Below are 23,529 nucleotides of genomic sequence, written 5' to 3'. Positions count from 1 at the left end.
TATAAATGTATTTATTATTTATAATGTTATAAATGTATTTGATTATTTATAATGTTATAAATGTATTTATTATTTATAATGTTATAAATGTATTTATTATTTATAATGTTATAAATGTATTTGATTATTTATAATGTTATAAATGTATTTATTATTTATAATGTTATTAATGTATTTGATTATTTATAATGTTATAAATGTATTTGATTATTTATAATGTTATAAATGTATTTGATGATTTATAAAGTTATAAATGTATTTGATGATTTATAAAGTTATAAATGTATTTGCTTATTTATAATGTTATAAATGTATTTGATTATTTATAATGTTATAAATGTATTTGATTATTTATAATGTCATAAATGTATTTGATTATTTATAATGTTATAAATGTATTTGATTATTTATAATGTTATAAATGTATTTGATTATTTATAATGTTATAAATGTATTTGATTATTTATAATGTCATAAATGTATTTGATTATTTATAATGTTGTAAATGTATTTAATTATTTATAATGTTATAAATGTATTTGATTATTTATAAAGTTATAAATGTATTTGCTTATTTATAATGTTATAAATGTATTTGATTATTTATAATGTTATAAATGTATTTGATTATTTATAATGTCATAAATGTATTTGATTATTTATAATGTTGTAAATGTATTTAATTATTTATAATGTTATAAATGTATTTGATTATTTATAATGTTATAAATGTATTTGATGATTTATAAAGTTATAAATGTATTTATTATTTATAATGTTATAAATGTATTTGATTTATATAATGTTATAAATGTATTTGATGATTTATAAAGTTATAAATGTATTTGATGATTTATAAAGTTATAAATGTATTTGATTATTTATAATGTTATAAATGTATTTATTATTTATAATGTTATAAATGTATTTATTATTTATAATGTTATAAATGTATTTGATTATTTATAATGTTATAAATGTATTTATTATTTATAATGTTATTAATGTATTTGATTATTTATAATGTTATAAATGTATTTGATTATTTATAATGTTATAAATGTATTTGATTATTTATAATGTTATAAATGTATTTGCTTATTTATAATGTTATAAATGTATTTGATTATTTATAATGTTATAAATGTATTTGATTATTTATAATGTCATAAATGTATTTGATTATTTATAATGTTGTAAATGTATTTAATTATTTATAATGTTATAAATGTATTTGATTATTTATAATGTTATAAATGTATTTGATGATTTATAAAGTTATAAATGTATTTGATTATAATGTTATAAATGTATTTGATTATTTATAATGTTATAAATGTATTTGATTATTTATAATGTTATAAATGTATATGATTATTTATAATGTTATAAATGTATATGATTATTTATAATGTTATAAATGTATTTGATGATTTATAAAGTTATAAATGTATTTGATGATTTATAAAGTTATAAATGTATTTGATTATTTATAATGTTATAAATGTATTTATTATTTATAATGTTATAAATGTATTTGATTATTTATAATGTTGTAAATGTATTTAATTATTTATAATGTTATAAATGTATTTGATTATTTATAATGTTATAAATGTATTTGATGATTTATAAAGTTATAAATGTATTTATTATTTATAATGTTATAAATGTATTTGATTTATATAATGTTATAAATGTATTTGATGATTTATAAAGTTATAAATGTATTTGATGATTTATAAAGTTATAAATGTATTTGATTATTTATAATGTTATAAATGTATTTATTATTTATAATGTTATAAATGTATTTATTATTTATAATGTTATAAATGTATTTGATTATTTATAATGTTATAAATGTATTTATTATTTATAATGTTATTAATGTATTTGATTATTTATAATGTTATAAATGTATTTGATTATTTATAATGTTATAAATGTATTTGATTATTTATAATGTTATAAATGTATTTGATTATTTATAATGTCATAAATGTATTTGATTATTTATAATGTTGTAAATGTATTTAATTATTTATAATGTTATAAATGTATTTGATTATTTATAATGTTATAAATGTATTTGATGATTTATAAAGTTATAAATGTATTTATTATTTATAATGTTATAAATGTATTTGATTTATATAATGTTATAAATGTATTTGATGATTTATAAAGTTATAAATGTATTTGATTATTTATAATGTTATTAATGTATTTGATTATTTATAATGTTATAAATGTATTTGATTATTTATAATGTTATAAATGTATTTGATTATTTATAATGTTATAAATGTATTAGATTTTTTTAAATGTTATAAATGTATTTGATTATTTATAATGTTATAAATGTATTTGATTATTTATAATGTTATAAATGTATTTATTATTTATAATGTTATTAATGTATTTGATTATTTATAATGTTATAAATGTATTTGATGATTTATAAAGTTATAAATGTATTTGCTTATTTATAATGTTATAAATGTATTTGATTATTTATAATGTTATAAATGTATTTGATTATTTATAATGTTATAAATGTATTTGATTATTTATAATGTTATAAATGTATATGATTATTTATAATGTTATAAATGTATATGATTATTTATAATGTTATAAATGTATTTGATTATTTATAATGTTATAAATGTATTTATTATTTATAATGTTATAAATGTATTTGATTATTTATAATGTTATAAATGTATTTATTATTTATAATGTTATAAATGTATTAGATTATTTATAATGTTATAAATGTATTTGATTATTTATAATGTTATAAATGTATATGATTATTTATAATGTTATAAATGTATATTATTATTTATAATGTTATAAATGTATTTGATTATTTATAATGTTATAAATGTATTTGATTATTTATAATGTTATAAATGTATTTGATTATTTATAATGTTATAAATGTATTTGATTATTTATAATGTTATAAATGTATTTGATTATTTATAATGTTATAAATGTATTTGATTATTTATAATGTTATAAATGTATTTATTATTTATAATGTTATAAATGTATTTGATTTATATAATGTTATAAATGTATTTGATGATTTATAAAGTTATAAATGTATTTGATGATTTATAAAGTTATAAATGTATTTGATTATTTATAATGTTATAAATGTATTTATTATTTATAATGTTATAAATGTATTTATTATTTATAATGTTATAAATGTATTTGATTATTTATAATGTTATAAATGTATTTGATGATTTATAAAGTTATAAATGTATTTGATTATTTATAATGTTATAAATGTATTTATTATTTATAATGTTATAAATGTATTTATTATTTATAATGTTATAAATGTATTTGATTATTTATAATGTTATAAATGTATTTATTATTTATAATGTTATTAATGTATTTGATTATTTATAATGTTATAAATGTGTTTGATGATTTATAAAGTTATAAATGTATTTGCTTATTTATAATGTTATAAATGTATTTGATTTATATAATGTTATAAATGTATTTGATGATTTATAAAGTTATAAATGTATTTGATGATTTATAAAGTTATAAATGTATTTGATTATTTATAATGTTATAAATGTATTTGATTATTTATAATGTTATAAATGTATTTGATTATTTATAATGTTATAAATGTATTTGATGATTTATAAAGTTATAAATGTATTTGCTTATTTATAATGTTATAAATGTATTTGATTATTTATAATGTTATAAATGTATTTGATTATTTATAATGTCATAAATGTATTTGATTATTTATAATGTTATAAATGTATTTGATTATTTATAATGTCATAAATGTATTTGATTATTTATAATGTTATAAATGTATTTTATTATTTATAATGTTATAAATGTATTTGATGATTTATAAAGTTATAAATGTATTTGATTATTTATAATGTTATAAATGTATTTATTATTTATAATGTTATAAATGTATTTATTATTTATAATGTTATAAATGTATTTATTATTTATAATGTTATAAATGTATTTGATTATTTATAATGTTATAAATGTATTTGATTATTTATAATGTTATAAATGTATTTGATTATTTATAATGTTATAAATGTGTTTGATGATTTATAAAGTTATAAATGTATTTATTATTTATAATGTTATAAATGTATTTGATTTATATAATGTTATAAATGTATTTGATGATTTATAAAGTTATAAATGTATTTGATGATTTATAAAGTTATAAATGTATTTGATTATTTATAATGTTATAAATGTATTTATTATTTATAATGTTATAAATGTATTTATTATTTATAATGTTATAAATGTATTTGATTATTTATAATGTTATAAATGTATTTGATGATTTATAAAGTTATAAATGTATTTGATGATTTATAAAGTTATAAATGTATTTGATTATTTATAATGTTATAAATGTATTTATTATTTATAATGTTATAAATGTATTTATTATTTATAATGTTATAAATGTATTTGATTATTTATAATGTTATAAATGTATTTATTATTTATAATGTTATTAATGTATTTGATTATTTATAATGTTATAAATGTGTTTGATGATTTATAAAGTTATAAATGTATTTGCTTATTTATAATGTTATAAATGTATTTGATTTATATAATGTTATAAATGTATTTGATGATTTATAAAGTTATAAATGTATTTGATGATTTATAAAGTTATAAATGTATTTGATTATTTATAATGTTATAAATGTATTTGATTATTTATAATGTTATAAATGTATTTGATTATTTATAATGTTATAAATGTATTTGATGATTTATAAAGTTATAAATGTATTTGCTTATTTATAATGTTATAAATGTATTTGATTATTTATAATGTTATAAATGTATTTGATTATTTATAATGTCATAAATGTATTTGATTATTTATAATGTTGTAAATGTATTTAATTATTTATAATGTTATAAATGTATTTGATTATTTATAATGTTATAAATGTTTTTGATTATTTATAATGTTATAAATGTATTTGATTATTTATAATGTTATAAATGTATTTGATTATTTATAATGTCATAAATGTATATGATTATTTATAATGTCATAAATGTATTTGATTATTCATAATGTTATAAATGTATTTGATTATTTATAATGTTATAAATGTATTTAATTATTTATATTATAAATGTATATTATTATTTATAATGTCATAAATGTATTTGATTATTTATAATGTTATAAATGTATTTGATTATTTATAATGTTATAAATGTATTTGATTATTTATAATGTTATAAATGTATTTGATTATTTATAATGTTATAAATGTATTTGATTATTTATAATGTTATAAATGTATTTGATTATTTATAATGTTATAAATGTTTTTGATTATTTATAATGTTATAAATGTATTTGATTATTTATAATGTTATAAATGTATTTGATTATTTATAATGTTATAAATGTATATGATTATTGATAATGTTATAAATGTATTTGATTATTTATAATGTTATAAATGTATATGATTATTTATAATGTTATAAATGTATTTGATTATTTATAATGTTATAAATGTTTTTGATTATTTATAATGTTATAAATGTATTTGATTATTTATAATGTTATAAATGTATTTGATTATTTATAATGTTATAAATGTATATGATTATTTATAATGTCATAAATGTATTTGATTATTCATAATGTTATAAATGTATTTGATTATTTATAATGTTATAAATGTATTTAATTATTTATATTATAAATGTATATTATTATTTATAATGTCATAAATGTATTTGATTATTTATAATGTTATAAATGTATTTGATTATTTATAATGTTATAAATGTATTTGATTATTTATAATGTTATAAATTTATTTGATTATTTATAATGTTATAAATGTATTTGATTATTTATAATGTTATAAATGTATCTGATTTTTTATAATGTTATAAATGTATTTAATTATTTATAATGTTATAAATGTATATGATTATTGATAATGTTATAAATGTATTTGATTATTTATAATGTTATAAATGTATATGATTATTTATAATGTTATAAATGTATTTAATTATTTATAATGTTATAAATGTATATGATTATTTATAATGTTATAAATATATTTGATTATTTATAATGTTATACATTTATTTAATTATTTATAATGTTATAAATGTATTTGATTATTTATAATGTTATAAATGTATTTGAATTTTTTATAATGTTATAAATGTATTTATTATTTATAATGTTATAAATGTATTTGATTTTTTATAATGTTATAAATGTATTTAATTATTTTTAATGTTATAAATGTATATTATTATTTATAATGTTATAAATGTATTTAATTATTTATAATGTTTTAAATGTATTTAATTATGTATAATGTTATAAATGTATTTGATTATTTATAATGTTATAAATGTATTTGATTATTTATAATGTTATAAATGTATTTGATTATTTATAATGTTATAAATGTATATTATTATTTATAATGTTATAAATGCATTTAATTATTTATAATGTTATAAATGGATATGATTATTGATAATGTTATAAATGTATTTGATTATTTATAATGTTATAAATGTATATGATTATTTATAATGTTATAAATGTATTTATTATTTATAATGTTATAAATGTATTAGATTATTTATAATGTTATAAATGTATTTGATTATTTATAATGTTATAAATGTATATGATTATTTATAATGTTATAAATGTATATTATTATTTATAATGTTATAAATGTATTTGATTATTTATAATGTTATAAATGTATTTGATTATTTATAATGTTATAAATGTATTTGATTATTTATAATGTTATAAATGTATTTGATTATTTATAATGTTATAAATGTATTTGATTATTTATAATGTTATAAATGTATTTGATTATTTATAATGTTATAAATGTATTTATTATTTATAATGTTATAAATGTATTTGATTTATATAATGTTATAAATGTATTTGATGATTTATAAAGTTATAAATGCATTTGATGATTTATAAAGTTATAAATGTATTTGATTATTTATAATGTTATAAATGTATTTATTATTTATAATGTTATAAATGTATTTATTATTTATAATGTTATAAATGTATTTATTATTTATAATGTTATAAATGTATTTGATTATTTATAATGTTATAAATGTATTTGATTATTTATAATGTTATAAATGTATTTGATTATTTATAATGTTATAAATGTGTTTGATGATTTATAAAGTTATAAATGTATTTATTATTTATAATGTTATAAATGTATTTGATTTATATAATGTTATAAATGTATTTGATGATTTATAAAGTTATAAATGTATTTGATGATTTATAAAGTTATAAATGTATTTGATTATTTATAATGTTATAAATGTATTTATTATTTATAATGTTATAAATGTATTTATTATTTATAATGTTATAAATGTATTTGATTATTTATAATGTTATAAATGTATTTGATGATTTATAAAGTTATAAATGTATTTGATGATTTATAAAGTTATAAATGTATTTGATTATTTATAATGTTATAAATGTATTTATTATTTATAATGTTATAAATGTATTTATTATTTATAATGTTATAAATGTATTTGATTATTTATAATGTTATAAATGTATTTATTATTTATAATGTTATTAATGTATTTGATTATTTATAATGTTATAAATGTGTTTGATGATTTATAAAGTTATAAATGTATTTGCTTATTTATAATGTTATAAATGTATTTGATTTATATAATGTTATAAATGTATTTGATGATTTATAAAGTTATAAATGTATTTGATGATTTATAAAGTTATAAATGTATTTGATTATTTATAATGTTATAAATGTATTTGATTATTTATAATGTTATAAATGTATTTGATTATTTATAATGTTATAAATGTATTTGATGATTTATAAAGTTATAAATGTATTTGCTTATTTATAATGTTATAAATGTATTTGATTATTTATAATGTTATAAATGTATTTGATTATTTATAATGTCATAAATGTATTTGATTATTTATAATGTTGTAAATGTATTTAATTATTTATAATGTTATAAATGTATTTGATTATTTATAATGTTATAAATGTTTTTGATTATTTATAATGTTATAAATGTATTTGATTATTTATAATGTTATAAATGTATTTGATTATTTATAATGTCATAAATGTATATGATTATTTATAATGTCATAAATGTATTTGATTATTCATAATGTTATAAATGTATTTGATTATTTATAATGTTATAAATGTATTTAATTATTTATATTATAAATGTATATTATTATTTATAATGTCATAAATGTATTTGATTATTTATAATGTTATAAATGTATTTGATTATTTATAATGTTATAAATGTATTTGATTATTTATAATGTTATAAATGTATTTGATTATTTATAATGTTATAAATGTATTTGATTATTTATAATGTTATAAATGTATTTGATTATTTATAATGTTATAAATGTTTTTGATTATTTATAATGTTATAAATGTATTTGATTATTTATAATGTTATAAATGTATTTGATTATTTATAATGTTATAAATGTATATGATTATTGATAATGTTATAAATGTATTTGATTATTTATAATGTTATAAATGTATATGATTATTTATAATGTTATAAATGTATTTGATTATTTATAATGTTATAAATGTTTTTGATTATTTATAATGTTATAAATGTATTTGATTATTTATAATGTTATAAATGTATTTGATTATTTATAATGTTATAAATGTATATGATTATTTATAATGTCATAAATGTATTTGATTATTCATAATGTTATAAATGTATTTGATTATTTATAATGTTATAAATGTATTTAATTATTTATATTATAAATGTATATTATTATTTATAATGTCATAAATGTATTTGATTATTTATAATGTTATAAATGTATTTGATTATTTATAATGTTATAAATGTATTTGATTATTTATAATGTTATAAATTTATTTGATTATTTATAATGTTATAAATGTATTTGATTATTTATAATGTTATAAATGTATCTGATTTTTTATAATGTTATAAATGTATTTAATTATTTATAATGTTATAAATGTATATGATTATTGATAATGTTATAAATGTATTTGATTATTTATAATGTTATAAATGTATATGATTATTTATAATGTTATAAATGTATTTAATTATTTATAATGTTATAAATGTATATGATTATTTATAATGTTATAAATATATTTGATTATTTATAATGTTATACATTTATTTAATTATTTATAATGTTATAAATGTATTTGATTATTTATAATGTTATAAATGTATTTGAATTTTTTATAATGTTATAAATGTATTTATTATTTATAATGTTATAAATGTATTTGATTTTTTATAATGTTATAAATGTATTTAATTATTTTTAATGTTATAAATGTATATTATTATTTATAATGTTATAAATGTATTTAATTATTTATAATGTTTTAAATGTATTTAATTATGTATAATGTTATAAATGTATTTGATTATTTATAATGTTATAAATGTATTTGATTATTTATAATGTTATAAATGTATTTGATTATTTATAATGTTATAAATGTATTTATTATTTATAATGTTATAAATGCATTTAATTATTTATAATGTTATAAATGGATATGATTATTGATAATGTTATAAATGTATTTGATTATTTATAATGTTATAAATGTATATGATTATTTATAATGTTATAAATGTATTTAATTATTTATAATGTTATAAATGTATATGATTATTTATAATGTTATAAATATATTTGATTATTTATAATGTTATACATTTATTTAATTATTTATAATGTTATAAATGTATTTGATTATTTATAATGTTATAAATGTATTTGAATTTTTTATAATGTTATAAATGTATTTATTATTTATAATGTTATAAATGTATTTGATTTTTTATAATGTTATAAATGTATTTAATTATTTTTAATGTTATAAATGTATATTATTATTTATAATGTTATAAATGTATTTAATTATTTATAATGTTTTAAATGTATTTAATTATGTATAATGTTATAAATGTATTTGATTATTTATAATGTTATAAATGTATTTGATTATTTATAATGTTATAAATGTATTTGATTATTTATAATGTTATAAATGTATATTATTATTTATAATGTTATAAATGCATTTAATTATTTATAATGTTATAAATGGATATGATTATTGATAATGTTATAAATGTATATGATTATTTATAATGTTATAAATGTATTTGATTATTTATAATGTTATAAATGTATATTATTATTTATAATGTTATAAATGTATTTAATTTTTTATAATGTTATAAATGTATATTATTATTTATAATGTTATAAATGTATTTAATTATTTATAATGTTATAAATGTATTTAATTATTTATAATGTTATAAATGTATATTATTATTTATAATGTTATAAATGTATTCGATTATTTATAATGTTATAAATGTATTTGATTATTTATAATGATATAAATGTATTTATTATTTATAATGTTATAAATGTATTTGATTATTGTCTGCTTCAGAACTGAACAAGGATTTCTGCTGCTCCTCGTGTCCACGTTCCTCTACAACCCAAAATCACATCCACAATCACATCAAGAGCTGCAACCATGATAAATATGAGACTCTGGTGAAGATTAAGACTGAACATGAGGATCTGACGCCCACCAGAAGCTCCAGTAATCAGCAAACGTCATCTGGTACTGTCAGCATTAACACTTCTCTCAGTCCCACACAGGAAGAAGGAAACGTCTGCTCACAGTGTGGGAAGAGCTTCAAGTTCCAGTGTGATCTCAAAATACACCAGCGCATTCACACAGGAGAGAAACCATATACAGTGTATCACAAAAGTGAGTACACCCCTCACATTTCTGCAAATATTTTATTATATCTTTTCATGGGACAACACTATAGAAATAAAACTTGGATATAACTTAGAGTAGTCAGTGTACAACTTGTATAGCAGTGTAGATTTACTGTCTTCTGAAAATAACTCAACACACAGCCATTAATGTCTAAATGGCTGGCAACATAAGTGAGTACACCCCACAGTGAACATGTCCAAATTGTGCCCAAAGTGTCAATATTTGGTGTGACCACCATTATTATCCAGCACTGCCTTAACCCTCCTGGGCATGGAATTCACCAGAGCTGCACAGGTTGCTACTGGAATCCTCTTGCACTCCTCCATGATGACATCACGGAGCTGGTGGATGTTAGACACCTTGAACTCCTCCACCTTCCACTTGAGGATGCGCCACAGGTGCTCAATTGGGTTTAGTCCATCACCTTTACCTTCAGCTTCCTCAGCAAGGCAGTTGTCATCTTGGAGGTTGTGTTTGGGGTCGTTATCCTGTTGGAAAACTGCCATGAGGCCCAGTTTTCGAAGGGAGGGGATCATGCTCTGTTTCAGAATGTCACAGTACATGTTGGAATTCATGTTTTCCTCAATGAACTGCAGCTCCCCAGTGCCAGCAACACTCATGCAGCCCAAGACCATGATGCTACCACCACCATGCTTGACTGTAGGCAAGATACAGTTGTCTTGGTACTTCTCACCAGGGCGCCGCCACACATGCTGGACACCATCTGAGCCAAACAAGTTTATCTTGGTCTCGTCAGACCACAGGGCATTCCAGTAATCCATGTTCTTGGACTGCTTGTCTTCAGCAAACTGTTTGCGGGCTTTCTTGTGCGTCAGCTTCCTTCTGGGATGACGACCATGCAGACCGAGTTGATGCAGTGTGCGGCGTATGGTCTGAGCACTGACAGGCTGACCTCCCACGTCTTCAACCTCTGCAGCAATGCTGGCAGCACTCATGTGTCTATTTTTTAAAGCCAACCTCTGGATATGACGCCGAACACGTGGACTCAACTTCTTTGGTCGACCCTGGCGAAGCCTGTTCCGAGTGGAACCTGTCCTGGAAAACCGCTGTATGACCTTGGCCACCATGCTGTAGCTCAGTTTCAGGGTGTTAGCAATCTTCTAATAGCCCAGGCCATCTTTGTGGAGAGCAACAATTCTATTTCTCACATCCTCAGAGAGTTCTTTGCCATGAGGTGCCATGTTGAATATCCAGTGGCCAGTATGAGAGAATTGTACCCAAAACACCAAATTTAACAGCCCTGCTCCCCATTTACACCTGGGACCTTGACACATGACACCAGAGAGGGACAACGACACATTTGGGCACAATTTGGACATGTTCACTGTGGGGTGTACTCACTTATGTTGCCAGCTATTTAGACATTAATGGCTGTGTGTTGAGTTATTTTCAGAAGACAGTAAATCTACACTGCTATACAAGCTGTACACTGACTACTCTAAGTTATATCCAAGTTTCATGTCTATAGTGTTGTCCCATGAAAAGATATAATGAAATATTTGCAGAAATGTGAGGGGTGTACTCACTTTTGTGATACACTGTAAGTGCTCAGAATGTGGAAAAAGTTTTATTCAACAGATTAATCTCAAAAGACACCAGCGCATTCACACTGGAGAGAAACCATATCAGTGTTCACACTGTGGAAAAAGTTTTATTCAACAGATTAATCTCAAAATACACCAGCGCATTCACACTGGAGAGAAACCGTATCAGTGCTCACAGTGTGGAAAGAGTTTTAATAGACAGAGTGATCTCAAAACACACCAGCGCATTCACACTGGAGATAAACCGTATCAGTGCTCACAGTGTGGGAAGAGTTTTAATCAACAGAGTTCTCTCAAAAGACACCAGCGCATTCACACTGGAGAGAAACCGTTTCAGTGCTCACAGTGTGGGAAGAGTTTTAATGCAAAGAGTGAGCTCAAAATACACTTGCACATTCATAGTGGAGAGAAACCATATCAGTGCTCACAGTGTGGGAAGAGTTTTAATACACAGAGTAATCTCAAAATACACCAGCGCATTCACATTGGAGAGAAACCGTATCAGTGCTCACAATGTGGAAAAAGTTTTATTCAACAGAGTCATCTCAAAAAACACCAGCACATTCACACTGGAGAGAAACCGTATCAGTGCTCACAGTGTGGAAAGAGTTTTAATGGACAGAGTGATCTCAAAACACACCAGCGCATTCACACTGGAGATAAACCGTATCAGTGCTCACAGTGTGGGAAGAGTTTTAATCAACAGAGTTCTCTCAAAAGACACCAGCGCATTCACACTGGAGAGAAACCGTTTCAGTGCTCACAGTGTGTTAAGAGTTTTAATGCAAAGAGTGAGCTTAAAATACACTTGCGCATACATAGTGGAGAGAAACCATATCAGTGCTCACAGTGTGGGAAGAGTTTTAATACACAGAGTAATCTCAAAAAACACCAGCGCATTCACACTGGAGAGAAACCATATCAGTGCTCTCAATGTGGAAAGAGTTTTAATCAACAGAGTGCTTTCACATTCACACTGGAGAGAAACCGTGTGGAATCAGATACTAACAGAGTCTGTACTAGATTGGAGGAAGTACGCAGCTCTTTCAGTACAGAAGTAACAACACCCCTACGTACTACGTCCGCCATCTTACCAACATCAAGTGATGACGTGATGACGTATTATCGCCATGGTTACAGACCACCATAGTTACAGTCAAGCCCCACTTGCCAAATTTTTGGATATTTATCGTCTTTTTGCGCTAATCATAACGTTATTTATGGTTGTACACAATAATAACATTTTTATTTTGTTTATCTTACACCTCTGTACACAGAGGACTCCTCCTTCTCCCCAATTTCTTGTTTTGTCTTCCACTTCGCAGCTACAGTTGCATTATGGGATACATTATGGGTTGCATACTCGAACATGGCTGCTTAAGAAGTAGGTCATCCGGGTACTTCTCGCGTACCTTTTTATGTATACTGTGTATTCGGACATACTAACCGCTCTCGCGTACTGCTCTCGTGTACTATTGAGTATGGAAGTATGCGATTCTGGACGCAGCTCTCATCAGTGCTCACAGTGTGGGAGGAGTTTTATGTAGCTTTAGCCCGTTGCTAACAGCGCAAACGGTAGCTATTATTAAAACGCTAAAAAATAACAGCAGCGCGAGGGCTGCACGGAATCGCACCTGCTGACCCTAGATAAGAGAACCAAAATCCTGGATTTACCTCGGCCTGGCGACCTACACACCCGAACGCTCTAAAAGCGCCAGGGGTAACCAGACTTTCCCTAACAAAGACGGTGCCGTGCAACCAAGCCAAACAAAAGGAAAAGGTGCGACGCCTGCAACCTGGCGACGCCCCCTTAAATAGGGAGATCGCAGGTGCAGGTCGTTCGCCCCTAACGAGCTGGCCTACTATTTGAGGCCAAGCTCTTTGTTGTTCTGTAACGCCTGCGACGCTGGGAACTGGTAGTATTTTCACCAGCCGTCGCAGGCACCCTAACAGTACCCCCCCTCTAGGGACAGCTCCCGAGGTCCCAAGACCTGCGGTCCGGTTCCGTCGGAACTCGCGGATCAGTTCAGGGTCCAGGATCTGACGAGCCGGTACCCATGAACGCTCCTCGGGGCCGTAACCTTCCCAATCCACCACGTATTGGGTGCTGCCCTGCACCTTCCTGCTATCCAGGAGGCGGCAAACCGTGAATGCAGGGGCACCCTGGATGATACGAGGGGCGGGAGGTTGGGGAGGGGGTCTAGCTCCCTCGCACGCAAATGGGCGAAGTTGGGAGACATGAAAGGTTGGGTGCGCCTTCATCCTGGGAGGCAGCTCCAACCTATATGTCACCGGATTTATCCGTCTGACCACCTTGAACGGGCCAATGTACCTGGGTGCCAACTTATGAGGGGTACCTTTGACGGGGAGATCCCTCGTCGACAGGAGAACTCGTTGGCCCGGCCGGAACGTGAGAGCCGGCTGTCGCCTGCGATCAGCATTACGCTTCATGGAGCGTTGAGAGGCTAAAAGAGCCTGTCTTGCTTTTCGCCAGGTGGCACGGCAGCGACGGATATGATCAAGGACGGATTAAGGATAGTCTGGGCCCCTGGGCAAAGATTTGCCAAGGGCCCCCCCTCACTGTTGGACATATTGTCAGGCATGAAAAGAACATCAAATAGCTCAGTTAAGTGTGTGTATGCATTCAAACGGTGGTTGAGACAAGACACAAGTTTGTCAATGACAACATTGAAAGTTTCGATCCGAAACTTGTCCTTTCCGTTAAATGCTACACCTGGCTCTGCACTATCATCAGACATAATTTTGCGCTTCTTTGTACGCTGGAGGTCATGCCTGTACTCTTGGGAGACAGCAGTGGTGACATTTAAAGCTGCCCCTTCAAACACCTCAAAGTTATCTCTCTGTGCTGCCACAAAGTCTCGTAAAGACAAGAGAAGTTGTCTAGCTGTACATATGTCAATATCATGCTTCTGCAGCTGCAGGCTTGTGGCTTGGAACCTCTGTAGTATTGTGTCCCAGAAGTATGCCATGAAGGCCATCTCCAACGTGTCCAATTTGTCACAGAGTGCAGAGGCTTCACTTCGAGTTACACATTTCTCCTCTATATTTATAGACATATCATTCAATGCCTCTCTCAGTTGTGCATAATATTTCCAAAGAGCCTTAGTTGACTCAGCTCGTGCGCTCCATCGAGTACCTGACAGTGATTTCAGTGTGAGTTTGATATCAGTATCACGGAAAACCTTTCCCCACCTGTGTGTAGATGATGCACAAAATGTGTACATTGCCTGTACAAAGTCAAAAAAACGTCCAGCTTCTGGGCTACTGTCAACAGCATTGACACCAACTAAATTCAGTGAATGTGCTGCACAGGGGACATAACAAATCAAAGGATTTCTTTGTTTAAGATGAGCTTGGACTCCATTGTACTTTTCCGACATGTTACCTGCATTATCATATGACTGGCCCCTACAGTTGGATAAGTCTAGGCCCAGATTCTCCACCATAGCAATGACACACTCTGCCAAACTGTCCCCACTATGGTTTTCAATAGGCTCAAAAGCTAGAAAACGCTCAACTACATGTCCGTCATTATTAACAAACCTGAAAATAAAAGTAAGTTTGTCCACATGAGCAAGGTCTGGAGTGGAGTCAACTATAACAGAGAAGTATTTTGATTCTTTGATCTCATTAACAATTGCCTGCTTTGTTCTCTGTCCCATCAAATGGATAAATTCTTCACACACTGTCGATGATAAGTAGGACACAGAACCTTTTCCCTTACCTCCAAACCTTTGGAGGTGCTCAGCTAGGAATGGGTCAAATTTGGCTAAGAGTTCTATGATGCCCAAAAAATTACCATTGTGGGCTGATCCTAATAGCTCATCATCTTCCCTGAAAGCAAGTCCCCTCTCCCCCAAAAACTGGATGACTGCAACAACTCTTTTCAAAACTTCCCGCCAGTATTGTCTTTCTGCATCAATTTGTTTGACAATATCAGAATCAATTGTTGCTGTGCCTCTGGAGCGATTATATAATGCTAGCATGCAAGCCCTATATTCTGTCCTCAGTGTGTGTGTCTGTACACAAATTGACAGATAGCTAACAAAGTTCCAAGAAAAAGTCAGAAGCTGGAGTAAAGTTAAGTACTCTTTACTGTTGTCTTCATTTCTCAAGTAACAATTAATTTGTAAAACTGAAATAATACAGAAAGAAAGCACTGGTTAGAAATACCATATTCAAATAATATGCAAATATCAACATTTCGATGTAAACGTAATTATAAAAGTAAATATTTAAATGTAACATATTAACAGCATTACACTAATATTATATTAAATGTAAACATAAATATAACTCACAAGCGATACCTCTTCAAGGCACAAACAACAGAATGGATAGAAGCAATAACTAGAGCTGTAAGCTGACCGCATGGCATGTAACCTCTAATGATTTCCCAGATCACACCATGAACTATAACCTGATCATGTCATGTGAACAAACTAACCAATCAACACAAAGGCTGAAATTACACAAGAAAACAATAAATCACTATAAAACACCTGTAGAGGGAGGAAAAGTACCACAAATAAAGAAAAAACTCTTTAAGGACGTGACACCCTATGCTCCACACTCCCCTCATGCTCACCAATCCGCTCTGAATGTTTCCAGTCAGAAAATCCATGAACAAAAGTATTGTGCTTACTGGAAAACAGTTTGCAAGCAAAACAATACACACAGCCAGTTGAAGGAGAGTAAAGTAGCCACTGCCTAGTCACAGTTTGCCCGTTGGGTAGAGAGCAACTGATTAGAGCATTTGTAAAGCTCCTACTGTTACCCCCAATGCCTCTATCCCTGACTGAGGCTGGGTACTTAGCACTTCTGTTTTGAAATGCAGCTTCTCCTCTACTAACAAGAATCGACTTGGCTTGGTCGGTAATGGTACTGGGCCATAAAGCAGGGTCGTTGACCGTTTCACACCAGGAGTTGGGGTCCTTGCCCTCCTCATTTGAAAAACGACACTCACACGATGCAGCTGGCTGGTCTGATTGTGGGTCTGACACACCTGCAACTTTCCTTTCATGGTCTTTCTGCTGCTGGTCTGTGGTAGCCTGGCAGGGCTGGCATTCCTGCTCTGCACCTGACTGGGTCTGCAAAGGTACATAGTCACTGACAGGTGACACTAAGCCAGTGGTGATCACATCTTCATTGCTAGAACTCTGATCACTGCTAACATTAGCAATACTTGTCTCACTCATATCCAGCGGTTTCTCAAAGAAGTTTGAGATCAAAGGAACGCTTTTCAGGAAATCTGCCTGATTTGCTTCCTTAATCTTTTTTGCTTTTCTTTTTGAGGCACCACTTTTTTGTTTGGGATTCATGTTATTAATGGCAAGTGTTTCTTAAGATGCAAATATAGAAGCTTGTCTTGCAAATTCCTATTCCTATCCAATACTTACTATGTTGTTTCTATGTTGTATGTTCAGGAAAAAAATACAATCACAAAATTGTAGAACCAGATACAATATGTAATAAAAAAAAGGCTGACCTATAACTATTTAGCTATAAATTGTTGTTATTGTAAATGTATTGTATGTATGTACTAATATTATAAAGCTTACACTTCTACTATTATCAATCATGTAATATGCAAATAACAATAAGCTTTTAAAAAAGCTGTGAGTTGCTAGTTAGCAACGTTACACTAGCCTTGAAAAAGGCTGTGAACCTTTCAAAGTTTAATATATTATATATAGTAATATAATATTATATCATGTAATATAATATAATATAATATATAAGCCTTTGAAAAGACTATGAAAAGAATGTAACAGAATATATGCAATATAGTATAGTATAGTATAATATAAAAATGTTTATATATATTATAAAATAATATAATGCAGTATAAAGGGCAATGAGCCTTTAAAAAGGCTGTTGGTTGCTGATCTGGTAATAGCAAGGTAAAAGTTGTAGTAAAAGCACAGAGCAAGTTCGCAAGCTGAACTGTCTGAATGTGAGGAGTTTTGATACTGGCAGGGGGTTTTATATAGATCTTGCATATTCACTTGGAAGTTCTCGCAACACCTGATTGGCTCAGCCCCCGTGGGAATTTAGGGCAATGTAACAATTTTTCACCACTGAGTGAGAGAGTGGGGGAGGGGCAGCCACTATCTACTACAAAAAATGCTGTTTTGTGTGTGTGTGTGTGTGTGTGTGTGTGTGAGAGAGAGAGAGAGGCATGGCGAGGGAGACAGGGGGAAGGTTTTGAGTATATTAAAAATGCTGTGTTAATGATATTAAATCAAGTTTAATTATTGTCGAGACCCCTTCACACTGCCTTGAAACATGTCAAGTCATGTCAAACTGTCATTGAATAGTCATTGAATAACAATCTGAATAAAATATGTTTTCCAATAAATAATCCTCAAACAAAATATCAGGGTTACACGCATACGCAGCCACAGCTTCTACAACAAAACCACTTGCTGTTTCATCATCTGTCACCAAACCAAAATTGTGCTACTGAGTAAAATTAGCTTGCAGTTCTGTTGTATGAAAAGGCACTTTTCCTTTCATGCATTCCTTTAGAGCTAGAGTGACCACTGGTCTCTTTACTGTTGTTTATTAAAGGGGAAACATGAAACTAGTCAAATGGCTTGTTGTTTTCACATAAGTGAAATCACACCCTTGGCCAAATTCACTCAATTTAATCGGTGTCAAAGATAGCATTCATCAGACAAATTGCTTGTCTTAAGTTTAAATAATTGCAAAATTGCTAAATTAATTTGTGTCTCTGCGCTTAAGAGAAATTGAACATAATAATTTTGAAACAATACAAATTCAGAAACATTAAGTAAGGGCCTGAATCGCATATTTGCAACAAAACGTCTGTTATGAAATATGGTAGATTGCCTGGCAATTTGTAGGTCCCTAGAAAGTCAAGGAGCCATGGTAAACTACTTCTATGGAAGCAGGGGCCCTCATGATCAAGGGCCCTCTAATGGTATGCCCTGCTCTTCTCTAGGGCCCCCTGGTAGGGGCTCTCATAACCAGGGCCCTCTAAAAAAAATTCCCCCCTCTTTCCTAGGACCCCTAATAGCCAGAAGTCGAAGTCAGAGCAGTGCCACAGCGCCTCATCCATTTTCATAAGGGACCCAAAAGCATGGCTAGGGCCCGCAAAAGCATGGCTAGTGCCCAAAAGCATGGCTAGGGGCCCCAAAAGCATGTCTAGGGCCCCCAAGAGGCCCTGGGGTCAAAGTCCCTAATAGTCAGAGGATCCTTAAAATGGAGGGCCCTCGGAAATAAAAATATATTGTATCATAAATGTTGATAGGCATCGCAAAATGTTTTGGGCCAGGGCCCCCCCGGGGCCCCCTGACCTCAAGGGCCCCTGGGCGCTGGCCCCACTGGCCCGGTCAGTAATCCAGCCATGGTTCAGTTTGAGAAGCGCACAGCGGGAGAGCGAGTGAGTCTGCGCGATCAAATGAATCAATTGAGTCGATTCTTTAATCCGGTTCTTTAAGTCGAACGACAAGAATAGACTCGAAAGAGTTGATTCACTAAGTTGATAGTACTCAGCAATGAGCATTCAAATCACCTAAATATTATCTACATAACACATACAGCAAAAACATGTAAATGTGGAAGCATGTGTGTGTGTGTGTGTATGTGTGTTTGCATGCTTATTAATATTAACAGAATAGATACATATGTTAGACACGTATAGATAGATGAAGTGATGTAGACACACATATTAACTCCTTAGCAATGGTAATGATACACTATGTGGCAAAAATTATTTGGACATCTTACCATGAGCTTGTTGGATCTCATTTAAAAAACCAAACAGTATTAAAATCAAGTGACTTCTGTGTGATCATTAGTGACTTGTGATCTCCTGAACAGGTGCACAAACATCAAATCATCTGCTTCTGAGCGACATGGAGGGACGGGCCAACTGTGTCCTGAACTTAATGCAATTTTCCAACAGTGGAACGTTTTGTTGTGATTTTGATACTTGGGTGGCAATGTTTAACTAAAATTACTTTTATTTAGTGTTTAAAACTTCTAAATGACCTCAGTTTTGTCAATTGATTTCAGTCAATTATATCAATCACATAAGTTTAAATCACTTGAGATGTAAAAGTAAAGTCAGAAGTTGTGTATTTTTGCTTTATTTACTTAGCAAATGGCGAATCATTACGTTTAGTTTTCATGGTGTCAGGGTTCCATGGTGTAATGGTTAGCACTCTGGACTCTGAATCCAGTGATCCAAGTTCAAATCTCAATGGGACCTTACTGCTTTTATTTGGGGCCCGGTGTGAGGTCGAAGATTAAGAAATATTAGCAGTTTCAGGATGGTAGCATTCAGCGCATGTGCAGTACAACAGCATCACAACTGCTTGTGCTAGTTTAGAGTCATCTTTAATGACGTGTTAATTTCCATCCATTTATCCAGCCTGAATATTATAATAGCACTAGTAGTGTTATAGTGTTCCACATGTGACTGCTCCATCCCAAAATATAATCGCAAATCATTGTTTACAGCGACATCTAACAGCCAACTTGCTTCTAAATGACTAATTATTAACATTTGGGCTTAAGTAAGACCTCACTGTGTGGTTCCATGGTGTAATGGTTAGCACTCTGGACTTTTATTAGTATTTTCCCGTAAATTTCCCGTATTATATTATAATTTTAAAAAACATTCCTGTGCCTCTCCAAACTTAAATGTCACTAGAGACTGCCACCCAGTCACTAGAGAACTGCTACCCAGGCTGCTGCAAGTGGCAGTTCTCGCGAGGTTAGTGCGGACAGCGGGAACAAACCTGGAACAGGGAGAGATGGATGGATGCAAGGAGAGAGAGGGCATTCCTGCCAAAAAAGTAAAGACTGCATGTAAATATCTAGAGAAATTTATAGGCCTATCTAGACCTATCAGATTCTGATCATCTAATGGACTACTTGCACTCAAGGCTATGACGCATTTCTGTTTTCAAATAGTGCGGCTTGATCGTTTCCGGTAGTATTGTTTACATTCATCGGCATATGCAAAACCTTCGTGAGATTAAAATGAGTGTCCGGTGTAAAGTTTTTATATCGGAACGTTTTCAGAAACAGCTCAAGAAATATTCAGAGCACTGTTGTGTTCCTCTTTGCTCGGCGTCGGCGAAGTTTAATGGAAGTTTTCATAGCTTCCCAGCTATGAACTCAGGAGGCAGTGGCTAATAAACATCCGTCGGGACCACTTTACTATTTCGCCTTATACGAAGGTCTGTAGCAGACATTTCTTACCAGACCACTTGGTTGAACCAAAAATTCCAGATAATCGGAGAAGATTGACGAAGGGTGCAGTACCATTGCTTTTTTTAATGGAACAGCTACAGCACTCAGGCTCCACGGCAAATTAATTTCCCTTTCCCATACAGTAAACATTAGCCAGTTATGTACAGTGGCATGCCTGTTGTCAAACTATCAAAACAAAGCACTAGTTAAGGTATGGGTTAAATAAAAAATAAAGCTGTAATTTATACTGTTGTATTTCTCAACACTTTAAATTCAGCTCCTGATTTAATTAAGCAAACATGTAAATAATTTGCATTACACACCAGTTCTTTACATAAAAACACAATGCACTGTTTCACAAAAACACAAACAATCTTTTATTAAGTAAACATGTGATTTAATTTTGTTTGTTTATTAGGATTTTAATATCATGTTTTACACTTCACAAGTTCACAAGTTATATTGAAAAGTTACAGACAATTTTATATCTCCAGTTCACCTCACTTGCACGTCTTTGGACTGTGGGAGGAAACCGGAGCACCCGGAGGAAACCCACACAGACACGGGGAGAACATGCAAACTCCACACAGAAAGGACCCGGACCGCCCCACCTGGGGATCGAACCCAGGACCTTCTTGCTGTGAGGCGACACTGCTACCCACCGTGCCGCCCTATAATTTAATAAGTATACAGAATATTCAATATTTACATTTTCTCATTTCTGTCCACAAATTATGTATTTATTAAACTGTAAAAGAGCATATTTTAGACACACCAGGTTCTGTAAATATTTTGTATACTCTTTGTACATTAAAACATTAAGTCTAAACAAATTCTGTTTCCAATATTTATTATTTTTTATTATTTATTATTATTATTTATTAATTATTTGTTACTCTAGGCTTGCGGAGCAGATGCCACTCAGCCCAAGAACTCTGCTCCCGAGTTGACACCTCAATTTTGTGAGCCATATCAAAAAGCTCCTGTTCAGTGCACACAAAAGCACAGGTGGGTGCATCAAGGTGGTGGTCTTTCAGAGGCAGAAGTGGGGTTGATGGAACATCAGGATGCAGCGTGATGTGTCGTGATGGTAAAACAGGCTGCTGATATGACAGAACACTGCCCTCCTGCACCATACCAAATGCACACTGCACAGCTGGCTTGTTGAGTTCCATGCCCATGGTGGTCACCAGCGGCTTGTCTTCAAGGCTGAATTTTTCATAAGCCTCTGCCACTCTAAACATGCATGGATCCGGTAAAGGGCCCACCATGCCCCTGTAGAGTCCACTCCTACAAATTTAAGTAGAGACAATACCCCAAACTATAAGCATTCAGGTTAATAATAAATTAAAGTTAATTATAACTATTTATACATTTCAGGTGTGGTAGAGCAGGTAAATTGTACAACTGCAGGTCTAATGAGCAGATTTGTAAAGTAATTAATCACCTTACCTAACTACGCCTTGAGACTTTTGATTTGGCACAGGTGATCATGTTGTTGATTGGTCCTGGCTTTACACCCTAATAAGAGAGACAAACGTTGCTGCAATGTAGTTCAGACAGTGCATTAAATTAGAATGCTTATCAAGTGTGATTATTATAAACTTACAATTGTCCGAGGTTTGTGCCAGCGCTGTTCGGTTTCAGTACAGCTGTGCACAGGAGGAACTACTGGCACACTGAGCTGAGAGAAATGTGCAGTTTGAAAAAGCAAAGCCACTATGTGGTTGCATAGGGCAGTGCCT

The 23,529-nt window shown here is 28.1% G+C and overlaps 1 long non-coding RNA gene and 1 pseudogene across 1 annotated transcript; one reads left to right on the top strand and one right to left on the bottom strand.

Moving 5' to 3' along the window:
* Positions 1 to 23,529, top strand: part of LOC134326210 (zinc finger protein 850-like) — a 157,389-nt pseudogene that overhangs the window by 42,782 nt on the left and 91,078 nt on the right.
* On the bottom strand, positions 22,178 to 23,508 carry LOC134325949 (uncharacterized). The gene is made up of 3 exons (XR_010014426.1): positions 23,394 to 23,508; positions 23,237 to 23,305; positions 22,178 to 23,074 (listed from the first exon to the last, which is right to left on the bottom strand). It is a non-coding gene; the product is annotated as an uncharacterized LOC134325949 (long non-coding RNA).

Source organism: Trichomycterus rosablanca, chromosome 14 (assembly GCF_030014385.1).
Source record: "Trichomycterus rosablanca isolate fTriRos1 chromosome 14, fTriRos1.hap1, whole genome shotgun sequence".
Classification (NCBI taxonomy): Eukaryota; Metazoa; Chordata; class Actinopteri; order Siluriformes; family Trichomycteridae; genus Trichomycterus; species Trichomycterus rosablanca.
This window is presented reverse-complemented; position numbering and strand designations above follow the sequence as displayed.